At 43.1% G+C, this 12,229-nt stretch overlaps 1 protein-coding gene across 6 annotated transcripts in view; it reads left to right on the forward strand.

Moving 5' to 3' along the window:
- pkia (cAMP-dependent protein kinase inhibitor alpha) overlaps positions 1-12,229 on the forward strand; it is a 143,379-nt gene that overhangs the window by 87,781 nt on the left and 43,369 nt on the right. For 2 of the 6 annotated variants that reach the window (XM_068030935.1, XM_068030938.1), the window contains one exon: positions 2,421-2,493. The exons of 3 other annotated variants lie outside the window; for them this stretch is intronic. The gene's annotated coding sequence lies outside the window, so the exon portion shown is untranslated. Of the gene's footprint in view, positions 1-2,420; positions 2,494-8,853; positions 8,892-12,229 lie in introns of all 6 variants that reach the window. One more of the 6 variants, XM_068030939.1, reaches the window with a different exon arrangement.

The following is a 12,229-nucleotide window of genomic DNA, read 5'->3' on the forward strand; positions in this document are numbered from 1 at the left end:
TGTAGTTTAGTATTAGTATGCATGGAATATAGAGATCAAAAGGTAGAGTTAGTATAAGTATTTTCAGCAAATGATTGTTTGCTGTAGTCAGGATGGAATTGTGGAGTGTGGTACCTCAGTTCTTCTAGTGAATCATGAACTTAGTAATAATCATATAATTATGTGATTTGTATTGTATGATTTGATTGAGTACTCATGTTGGATTGTGTAACATGAGCTCGTTAAAGACAAAGATCTGATTCTGCAGTTGTTGCAACTGATGTCTGTGTTTAAGGTAACAAAAGAAAATAGAACAGGAAAGCAGTCCAACATTGATTACGCTCCATGCAAGCCTCCTCCATCACACTTCATCTAACCTTATCAGCATATCCTTCCATTCCTTTCTCTCTCATTTACTTATCTAGCTTACCCTTAGATGCATCTATGCTATTTGAGTCAACTACCCCTGGTAGTAAGTTCAACATTTTAACCACTCTTTGTGTGTAGATGTTTCTCCTGAAGTCCCTCTTGGATTTATTAGTGACTATATTATATTTATGCCCTCTATTTTGGACTCCCCCACAAGTGGAAACATTTTTCTTTACATATACCATATCAAATTCTTTCATGATCTTAGATACGTTTATCATGTCACCCTTCAACCTTTTCTTTGTTGGAGAACAGACCGCTGGCCTGTTCAGCCTTTCCTAATCAGTATACTCTTCCTGTTCTGGTATTATCCTTGTGAACCATTTTTGCACCTTCACCTCTGTATCCTTTTTATTATATGGAGACAGTCTACAGTAGTCCAAGTGTGGTCTAACCAAGGTTCAATACAAGTTTAACTATTTTTATGCTTTTCAGTTCTATCCCTTTCGAAATAAATCCCAGTGCTGGGTTGATTTTTTATGGCCTTATTAACCTGCATCACTATTTTTCTGCAAGCTTATTAATGTCTTCCTTTATTTTGTCATATTCTTCCTTTATATCAACTGCACTTCCCAATTTGATGTCATTCACAAATTTTGAAATTATACTTCTGATTCCTGAGTCTAAATCATTAACAGTGGTCCCAGTACCAATCCCTGTGGAACATTACTTCCCACCTTTTACCAGTCTGAGTAACTACCCTTAACCTCTACTATCTATTTTCTGTTTGTAGCCAGCTTGCTAACCATTCTGCAACTTGACTGCACAAGCTGATCTTAGTCATGAATCTATTGTGTTGTATGATCGCTTCAAAGTGATGCCCCTTTAAGAACTCAGTATGCTAATGAGCTAAGTCGCAGGATGTAGTCATATGATGAGGAGCCACAGTCACTCTGCAACTGTAACGCCCTAGACCAGAGTTGTCCAACATACAGCCCGTGGGCCAGGATCTGGCCTGCCAAAGGTTTTCATCCATCCCACGGGTGTAAACTGTTCCCGGGGATGGTCCTCATCTTTGCCAGGGCTCCATGACTGGAGATGGAAAATTTTCCATTGTCTTCTTGTAGACTGGCCTTTATAAAACATCACGCTGTCAGTTTCACAGCTGACAGCTGCTAAAGCAGGAATGTGCTTCCTAACTTTGACGGATTTAGGGGTTTTCGACTTTTTTTAAAAGCCCACCGGAAAAGCCCAAATCTATCCAATCTTGGGAAGCACATTCCTGCTTCAGCAGCTGTTAGCTGTGAAACTCAGTGCAATGCTTTAAATAAACGGACCAACTGAAAGTTGCTGTGCTGAGCACTCCCACTCAGTGCAACTGTCAGAGAGGGGCAGGGGGAGACAGAGAAAGAGGGGAAACAAAGAAAGAGAGGTAAACAGAGAGAGAGAGGAAACAAAGAGTGAGAGGGGGACAGGGAGAGAGAGAAGGGGGAAACAGAGAGAGAGTGGAAAACAGAGAGAGAGGGAGAATAGAAAGAGGAGGAACAAAGAGAGAGAGGGGAATAGAGAGAGGGGGCAACAAAGATAGAGAGGGGAACAGAGAGAGAGAGGGGGAAAGAGAAAACAGAGAGAGAGGGGGAAAGAGAAAACAGAGAGAGAGGAGGGAACAGAGAGAAGGGGGACAGAGAGAAGGGGGACAGAGACAGGGAGGGAGGACAGAGAGAGGGAGGACACAAAGAGAGAGGACAACACAGAGAATGGATGAACAACACAGAGGGGGGAACATAGGGAGAGAGACAGAGGCAGAGAGAGAGATAAAGATCATTCCTGACAGATGGATATCTATCCAGAATACTCTGCATCTCTACATCAAGTATGCAGGCAGAGATTGACATTAATGCAAGCAAAAATAATGCCAGGTGTATCACTAAATCAGTTTCCAATATAGTGACGAGAAAGTAAGTCAATAAATTAGTCTTCTCATTTAAAGCTTCTTTACAAAAATGCACATTTGTTGTTTTATTAGTGAGATAAATTTTTAATGCCTTTATCTTTCGAAATTTTCTCACCAGCCCCCTGGGCCGAACAAAAATCAAAATGCGGCCCTCCACTCAAAAAGGTTGGACAACCCTGCCCTAGATAAAGGTTCTGTATATAGTTTTCTCTGTATGGTATACAATAGTTAGCTGTTAATAAACCTGTTTGAGATCTTCAAGAAATTGGAATTCATGTAACGCATTGTGCTACTCAAGATAACACAAAGAACACATGACATTATGCAGCACCTTATCAAAAAGCTTTTATAAAATCCAAATATATGACACCTACTGCATTACCCTTGTCTACTCTTTCTGTACTTCTTCAAAAAATTCAATAAGGTTGGTCAAACATAACCCCTTTTGAAATCCATGCTGACTATGCTTTAATATATTTTGGATTTCTAGATGTTTTTCTATTGCATCTTTGAGTAAAGATTCCATTGTCTTTCCTATCACAAATGTTAAGCTAGCTAGTTTGAAGTTCCCAGGGCTTGTTCTATCTCTTTTCTTAAATATAGGATATGAGCTATGTTTACCTTGAAACTTAATGAACATAATGCAGTTGTTCCAAGTTAGTCCACAGCTGGTTAATGCAAAGTAACAGTACACATGATAATGATTTTCATGGGATATCAATAATCCCTTGCAATTTACAAATCCCTGTGGTTATGGAAATCATTTGTTTGTATTTAGAGTTTAAATTCAGTTTATTTTGAATCCTATCTCTAACTTCAACTTGTGACTAGGACGAAATAGTTTTAAAAACAAATCTAGCCTTTTTGTACTTTTCACGACGGTATGACTATATTTAACAGTGTATGACTTAACCTTACTGCGTTAAAGCTCACTAGACTGCTCTTTTGTTTAATAATTCGATACTGCTAAGTATAATGTGCCTCATATATCTTGAGCTGATGCTGTGATAATGGTAAATTTCACACACCTTTTAACCAGACTGCATTTATCAAATTTATTACTGTGCAGTACCATTTATACAAGTGGCAAAAAATCAGTCTAAACAGGTATCTAGCAATTCTTCATAATAGCAACGGAGAATATTGGGATTTAGTTCACATCTAAAACAGCAATCAGCTCATTTCTCACAATAGATTTGGTTTATATCTCTATACTGTAAGATACTGCACAAATGAAGTGTGTGAAAAAACAGTTTTGTTTGCTCAATAAATTAATGAATGTGGAGAGGTGTAAGTACTGTACAGCAAAACCAAGATCAGGTGATCATAATCTTTTTAGGCCTTTCACCATTCTTGAATATTTTTACATGCATTAGCAGCTACTGCAACTGGTCTTTAAATGCCATTTAATTTATGTGAAGCCTGTTATTTTCTGGATTAAACTGCAGCAAAAGGCTTTTCTATATTGAAGGCAGCTTTATGAAATAAAAAGATTCATCCGATGATGCTGCTATTTTAGATGTCTGCTGGCACACTGGCAGAGACAGCTGCAACAGATTTGAGGGAAGGTGATGAGATCTTAATAAACCAAAATAGAACCCGAGCTTGGGATTCTGGGAACAACTTGCCTGAATACAAAAATATTTACAGTTGCCTAAGGCAACTTGCAGAATTTCTGAAACATCTTGTAAAAGTCAGCCACATTTGAAATCGCTAAGTAGCTGGTTATGATTTTTAATGGGGCAGTTGTGCTTATGATTGGAACAATAGCCTATTATTTTTAAATGTATGTAATCTGTATGGTTATGGTATAAACCTTTTCCCTTTACCTACTTGCCAAGTATTTGAAAATCTATTGAGATTCATAAATTATTTCAAAGTGCAAGTACATAGAAAATACTTCTTGAAATCCTGTGATGCAGCTTTTCCTCTCTCTGGCAGGTCTGTGGCAACTCTAATACCTGCTGCTAACTTGCCGTAAATTCTTTCTGGAACCCTCATTAGACAGCAGTGTAGTTTGCAGATCAGAAAACAGCCATTCATTGGCTTAATGCAATTGGGAGGGATGGAAATACAGTTCTGGTGTGGCTTTAAAAGCAGCAACCTCGAGGTGTTAGCAATTGGAATAGGCCCAAGTTTTCAAATACATCATTGGAGGTGCTGCTGTCAGAAGTGAGGGCCAGGAGTAACCATCTGATGGGCACTGAGGACAGGAGGCCCCATTGACATGTGGTAAGGGAGGTTGGAGAGGTAGTCAGTGCAACCTTCATCACCTCAAGAATTGCCACACCATGCAGAAAGAGATTCAATGACCACAATAGGATGGCCAAAGTTAAGTCAAAATTCTCATGCCTATACACATCCTCTGTCACCCATTCAGTTTCACTCATCTGTTTAGCTATCATACTTTTTCACTTAGCACCTGGACATTGGGGAAACTCACTTCTTCTAAGGGCAAACTCTCTAAACACACGAGCACTTTCTTTACTCAAAATCCCTCCCTCAGCTCACTTTTCCTGCCATAGGACTTCTCGTAGTCTTTGTTCAAAGATACTTCTTTTAAAAGGACATGACATCTTCACCTCTCATCGCCATGGCATGCACAACCTCATATGGTGTGAATCTCAATACCACACAAAGCCCTATGTCATTGGTCCAGGTTTGCCTGCGACAACAGGATCAGAGGTGTATACCATAAGCCTCACCATTTAGCCATGGTGGAGGGGGAAATAGGGAAGGGTAACCATCATTGGAAAAAAAAAACCATCAGGCTGCAGGAAAAGGAAGCATTAAATGTTTGTTGTTCTTCGCAGTGTGGCATTGGATCTAAGAGGCAGACTACCTTGGTTTAACATCTCTTACAAAAACAGCAACTCCAACACTGCATCATTCCCCTGTATTGTTTTACTAATACCACTATGGTCACTGATCCCTATATAAAAGTTCTTTCTATCATTACATTCATTACTTATTCTCATCATACAACTGTATCCACTCCTTTGCTGATGTTTCCACTATAAGTTCATCAAGGTGCTTTTCGAGCTTCAATGAACAGAACCTGCAGTATTTCATAGTGCAATGTCTCTATCATTACATATTGACATCCTCCATGTCCTTAAGCACATAAGCTATGGTGGTTACACAGTGCACAACCGAAGGAATGTTGAAATTTTGGAAGTGCCCTCCTTCAGATGAAATGCTGAACGAAAGCATTATCTGAAACAAAACAAAAGCATTATCTGTCTGTTCAGCTGGATGTTAAAAATCCAACAGCATTATTTGAAGAACAGTAGGAAATTCTCTTCGTGCCCTGGCTAACTTTTCTCCTTTCAGCAACACTACCACAAAACAAATTAACTGGTCATGCGTCTCATTGATGTTTGCATGATCTTACTATGTGCAAAATCCCTGCTTACATAACAACAGTGATTGGACTTCAAAACAATTTATTTATAATTGTTATTATATGTGAAGCTGTTTGAGACATTTAGGAGAGATACAAAAAGGCACTATATAAATGCATGTGCTTCTTTCATTAAAAATTGAATTTTGTGGCCAAGTTAAGGCCCAAAAACAGGCACAGGCATCGCGATGTGCAATTAACCTGCACCTGTTAAAGCACGAAAACTTCATTCTGCCTGGTCATCTGCATGATTGCAGCATGCAGCCAATGCTAAATGTGCTTTTGAGTGGCTGCACACTAGAGCAGTGAGTGCAAAATCATGAGAGGCTAGCACAAGTTCAAGCTGGTGAGCACTGCTTAAAGTCAACCTTCACCACTTAAAGGGGAGATGCATTTTGACTGGGGCAGGTACGGAAGTGGCTGGGGATGAGTGTCTGACCTGCAGGAGACTGGCTATGTTGCAACAGGGGAGAGAACAGGCTCCAAGGTTCTCTAATGCAGTATTGGAGGCCTTGGTCCAGGAAATGGATAGGAAAAGAGAGGCAAGAGAGGACATCTATCCATAGGGGGCCAGAGGGCCTTCAGACAAACTCTGAGAAGTCAATGGGAGCACATAGCTGCCATGGTCAATGCCAGCAATGTAGCCCTGTGTACTTGGATGCAGTGGCGCAAGAAATTCAATGATCTCACATGAGTGGTCAAAGTCAGTGAATGCGTCTTCAAATGCCATGCACCACTAACTTCAGTTTCTGCCAATACACCACACCCCCGTTACTCACCTATCAATAATCTCTATTAATCAGGACACTTACCGCACATTCATTGCCTCACCTCACCCTCAAACATTTAGCACTGCTACAAGCCTCACACCCACATCCCACAGCTTACACACATTGCCAGATAACCAACCATGACAGCTACATTACCCAAGCACATTGCATCACACTTACTGATACACATCTCTCTCTCTTGCAGGAAAAGGTTGCACACAACCACAAGTCACAGGCCACAGGAACTAACCAGCAAGGGACAGTGATGGCTGCATGTAAGCATGCACCTCCCCCTCCCCTCACCACAACCCTACACTTGTGCATTCATTCTTCTTTCAGATGCCCAAGAACTGCCACCTGGCAAGGCAGTGGTGGAAGTGCATGAAGATAGTGATGAAAGTGAAACACTGTCACTCATTCTCACACTCCATAACCTGCTCAGATACTGATACTGCGTACACTTAAGAGACTAGCTTAGAGGTGGGATGTGCAAGTGGTGAGACACCGGGTACCAATGGCCTGCAGCCACGTGTTACGACCAAGTGAGAAAGGTGTCTAGGGGTCCGTCTCAGCCTTCACCTGGTCTTACTGTAACAGGGTTTCATTTTAAACACACTGTGTTTTTAGCTCCCCCTTGGTGAATCCTTGTTCATCGCTTTCCAATTCCAAGATAAAGAAACCAGCACAAACAGGCTTTCTTAGGTTTAAAGAAGAAAAGTTGAAATTTATTAAACTTAAACTCTAATTTAGTTAACACCTATGGATACAAGACGTGTCCACGCCAGCATGCATACGCAATACACACATGCAAATAGAGACAGAAAAGAGCAGAAGAAACATACAGTGGAAAAGTTTGAGGCTGAAGAGTTTTTGTTATGGGTCTTCAAGCTCACTGTAGAGTCCTTGTTTGTAGGTAGATCTTGCTTTTCATTGGGGGCCAGTATTCTTCTTAAACCTTGTTCGCCTGTAGGAGACTTTTCTCTCTTAGGGTTCATGTGTCTTCAGTGGATTCAGAGGCTTGAGAGAAAGAGATGGGAGCAGACAGGAGAGATCTTCTCAGTCCAGGAGCATTCTGCTTTTTTCCCAAACTGTTTGTACAAATTCAAAAATCTCAGGTTGCCCAGCAGGTTAGTCATGTGACTAGCTGGTTTGACCATGTCCGTTTGTGTATTCGGCCATCTTAGCAGTCAACCTGGAATGCGAGCTCCCCCCACCTTCAATGTCTGGTGATCAAAAGTCCATTGTGGGTTGAATGTGTCAGGGAATGGCTGCTTTGTCTTTCCAAACACTGTCTGTGAGTTAATATGCAAATGTCTTTTCTAACCACGGCTGATCAATTTAACAAGTCCTTTCTTCACTCCAGTAATAGTTTAAAATCAATGTTCATGACAAAATTAATGTGCCTCATTCTTGGTAGGTGGGGGCCTAGCATGACACAGGGCAAGGTACAAAGGTAGCATATTTGTCTGCTCACCAGAGGACAAGGTCACACACATGTTCTGCTGCAGAGGACTCTGATGAGGACCTTGATGAGGCAGCACACATAAAAAGGCTGATGGGTATTCACACAGAAATGCTCGGTCCATTGGCAGGTCTGCCAGAAAGACTGCGGTCACTGTTAAGGAGCATGGAAGAGTCCAGCACCAACTTTGACCATAGTTTTGCACAGATTTTGGAGCCTATCCATTCCAGCACAGAAGTGGTGGCCAACTGTATTACCACACTTGTAGACCCAACCATGATGCAGCGTCTGATGCCAATGTCTCAGTTTCCATTGCAGCACAAGCAGAAGGCACCCAATATCTGTGCTGCACTGAAAGCAGAGCCTGAAGTCATGCAAGCCCAGCCTGCAGCCAAGCAAGCTCAGACGGCTGCCATCATGGTTGCGGATACCAGTACTGAAAGGGTCTTGCAGATTCTCACAGCATTCGAGCAATCTGTCCTTCAACATGTTGCTAGGATTAATGAGGCACTGCCTAGGATGAGAGACAGTAGCTCTGGAGCATGAACCTGCTGTCCTCTCTCAGAAAGACAGCATTTGTCTTCCCACCACTATCACCCCTCCAGTGTTCTTGCTGTTGCCTGTCAGCCAGTCCAGGCTGCTGCTGCCCGGCATGCCTTCTAGGGCCAGAGCTGCAACAGGTCACCCTGCAAGGCCATCTGCAGTCTCCCCCATTGAAAGTCAGCAATTTTCCACCAACCATGCGGCAGTCACTGGAGTAACACTGTGTAGGAGCACTCGGACGGGCAAAGGCACACAGAAGACAGGCACTGTGGGAATGCACAAGGGTGAATAGTTGACTTTTGTATGGAATATTGAATGGTTTAATTGAAGAACTTGGTTTGAAATGTTTGTTTTGTGTTTGGGTTTATTTCAGCATTGTGGCCATGGGTGGTGATCAGTGACAGATGGAAGGTAAGTTTATGGCTGTTGTTGAATGGAGAATTAGGGTTGCATTCACTGGCATCGCAGTCAGATGAGCCAATCATGGACAGCTGGGCCAGAAGGGAGCTATGTTGGCTGCTTCCTCCTCCTCTTCTTTCTCTTACTCCTCCTCCTCTTCCTCCTCCTCCTCAGCTGCTCACTGTACAGCTGGTGGCAAAGGCTATGCCCTCATTATAGCGATGTTGCACAGAATACAGCAGAGAATGATGAATCATAACACACACTCTGGAAAGTATTGCAGGGCTTCTCCAAACTAGTCCAGGAAGTGGAAACGTTGTTTAAGCACACCAGTGGTCTGCATGATGACATTCTGTGTGGCAACATGCCTGTCATTATGTGTGTATGGGTTGTGCACTGGGGCCATGAGCCAGAGAGTCAGCGGATAGCCCTTGTTGTCCAGTAGCCACCCTCTAATTTCTTGCGGTGGCTCAAATACCGATGGTACTGCAGACTGGCAAAAATTAAGGGCAACATGACTGCTTCCGGAATAATGGGCATTATCCTGCATGATGTGCTGAATAAGGTCAGACACCAGATGGACATTGAGGGATCCCTTTGCAGTCCTGGTACATGTCTGCATTTAGATGTGGTGCTTGCAAAGTGGCATGTGTGCAGTTAACGACAGCCTATATATTGGGAAACCCGCTATCTAGGCGAAGCTATGTGCTCACTCCATTTGCTTCTCTTTGGAAAGAGAGAATGCATTGTGTTCCCCTGTCTTGGCATGCAGAAATTCAGTGACCTCCCTTATACAACAGAGGACAGCAAATTGCAAGATGTTGGCACTGTCACCTGCTGCAGCTTGTATGGAGCCTGACATGCAGAAGTTCAAGGCCTCCCCTCCAAGATAATGTCAAAAGTGGAGATGTGCACTGATGATTGCACAGTGCTCAGTACCATTCACAACTCCTCAGATACTGAAACAGTCCATGTCCCAGTGCAGCAAGACCTGGATAACATTTAGGTTTGGACTTATAAGTATCAAGTAGCATTCATGCCACACAAGTATCAGGCAATGGCCATATCCAACAAGAGAGAATCTAACCACCTGCATCTGATATTCAACAGCATTACCATTGCTGAATCCCCGGCCATCAATATATAGGGGATCAGCAATGACCAGACACGTAAATACTGTGGCTACAAGAACAGGTCAGAGGCTGGGAATTCTGCGGCGAGTAACTCACCTCCTGACTCCCAAGTGCCTGTCCACCATCTACAAGGCACAAGTCAGGAGTGTGATGGAATACTCCCCACTTGCCTGGATGGGTGCAGCTCCAACAACACTCTAGAAGCTCAACACCATCCAGGACAAAGCAGCCCGCTTGATCGGCACCCCATCCATCACCTTCAACGTTCACTCCCCCCACCGTCGATACACAATGACAGCAGTGTGTACCATCTACAAGATGCACTGCAGCAACTCTCCAAGGACAGCACCTTCTAAACCTGCAACCTCTATCATGTCGAAGGAGAAGGGCAATAGCTACATGGGAACACCACCACCTGCAAGTTCCCCTCCAAGTCACACTCTATTCATATATCACCTTTCCTTCATTGTCACTTGATCAAATTTCTGGAACTCCATACCTAGTAGTATTTTGAGTATACTTACACCACATGGATGCCAACATTTCAAGGAGGCTGCTTGCCAGCACCATCACAAAGGAAGTTAGGGATTGGCCATAAATGTTGGGCTTGTCAGTGATGATCAAATCGAATGAATTAAAAAAAAAAGCTGTGGTTATTGCTCTTGTGAACTTCCCTTTCCTGGTTCCTTCATAGCTACAAAAAGGCCAGCTTACAAGCTGGTCCTTTTTTTTTGCATCCACCATGTTGAAATTGAGATTCACTGCACAAATTTTTACATTAACTCATGCCATCCCAGGATCTCAGAATGATGCAGCACCTTCACAATTTACACCAGCTGTAATCTTCAGGCTTTTAAAACACAAACTTGTTATCATCTAATTAATACTTCCTAACTTATCTCTTGTACACATTGCAACATTTCTAGTGGTTTTTGCTTCTTTTATCAATAATACAAATTCTGTAGTGTTGTCATATAGTTTTCATTCTCTCCAGTGATATCACTAAGATTTCAGTATGCATAGTTGTGAACATGTGAAATGTATGCTGCAATGGGTAGGTGCTGTATTATTTGAGACAAAGGCACTATGCTGTGATGGGGCACTTGGGTAGGAGGAGGAACTAAGTGAGGAGGTTCAATGGAAGAGGTACTGCACTGAGTCAAGGGTTCTGTAGAAGAGATACTTTATTCAGTGAGGGCCCGCAGTGAGGAGGACGTATTGTGATGAGTGAGGGGCTGCAGTGAGGATCAGTTACTGCACTGAGTAAGGGGCTGCAGTGAAGAGGAGAGAGGATACAGAGGAGATTTACAAGGATGTTGCCTGCACTACAGAATTTTAGTTATGAGGAAAGATTGGATGGGCTAGGGTTGTTTTCTCTGGAACAGAGGAGCTGAGGGGAGACCTAATTAAAGTGTATAAAAATATGAGGGGTCGAGAAAAAGTGGATGGAAGCCCCTATTCACCTTGATTGAGGGGTCCATAACCAGGGGAGCATAGATTTAGAGTAAGAGTTAAGTGGTGTAGAGGGGTCTCAACGGATTTTTTTTCACCCAGAGGGTGGCTGGGATCTGGAACTCACTGCCTGAAAAGGTGATAGAGGCAGAAACCCTCATAACGTTTAAAAATTACTTGGATATGCACTTAAAGTGCCGTAACCTAAAAGGCTATGGATCAAAAGATGAAAAGTGGGATTAGGCAGGATGGCTGATTGCCAGCTGGCATGGACATGATTGGCTGACTGGCCTCCTTTCGTGCTGTAATTACTATGATATTATGAGGAGGTACAGCACTGAGTGAGGGGCTGCAGGGAGGAGGTACTGCACTGAGTGAAGGGCTGCAGTAAGGGTCTGGTACTGTACTGAATGAGAGGTGCAGTGGGGAGGAGACACTATAGTGAATGAGGGGCTGCAGTGAGGAGGAGGCACTGCACTGTGAGGGGCTGCAGTGAGAAGGAGGTACTGCACTGAGTGAAGGGCTGCAGTAAGGGTCTGGTACTGTACTGAGTGAGGGGCTGCAGTGGGAAGGAGGCATTGCACTGAGAGGCTGCAGTGAGGAGGAGGCACTGCACTGAGTGAGGGGCTGCAGTGAGGAGGAGGCACTGCATTGAGTGAGGGGCTGCTGTGAGAAGGAGTCTCTGTACTGAATGAGGGGTTGCAGTGGGAAGGAAGTATTGTACTGAGTGAGGGGTTGCAGTGAGGGTCAGGTACTGTACTGAGT

The sequence above is a fragment of the Heterodontus francisci genome, chromosome 5 (genome assembly GCF_036365525.1).
Source record: "Heterodontus francisci isolate sHetFra1 chromosome 5, sHetFra1.hap1, whole genome shotgun sequence".
NCBI classification, from domain to species: domain Eukaryota; kingdom Metazoa; phylum Chordata; class Chondrichthyes; order Heterodontiformes; family Heterodontidae; genus Heterodontus; species Heterodontus francisci.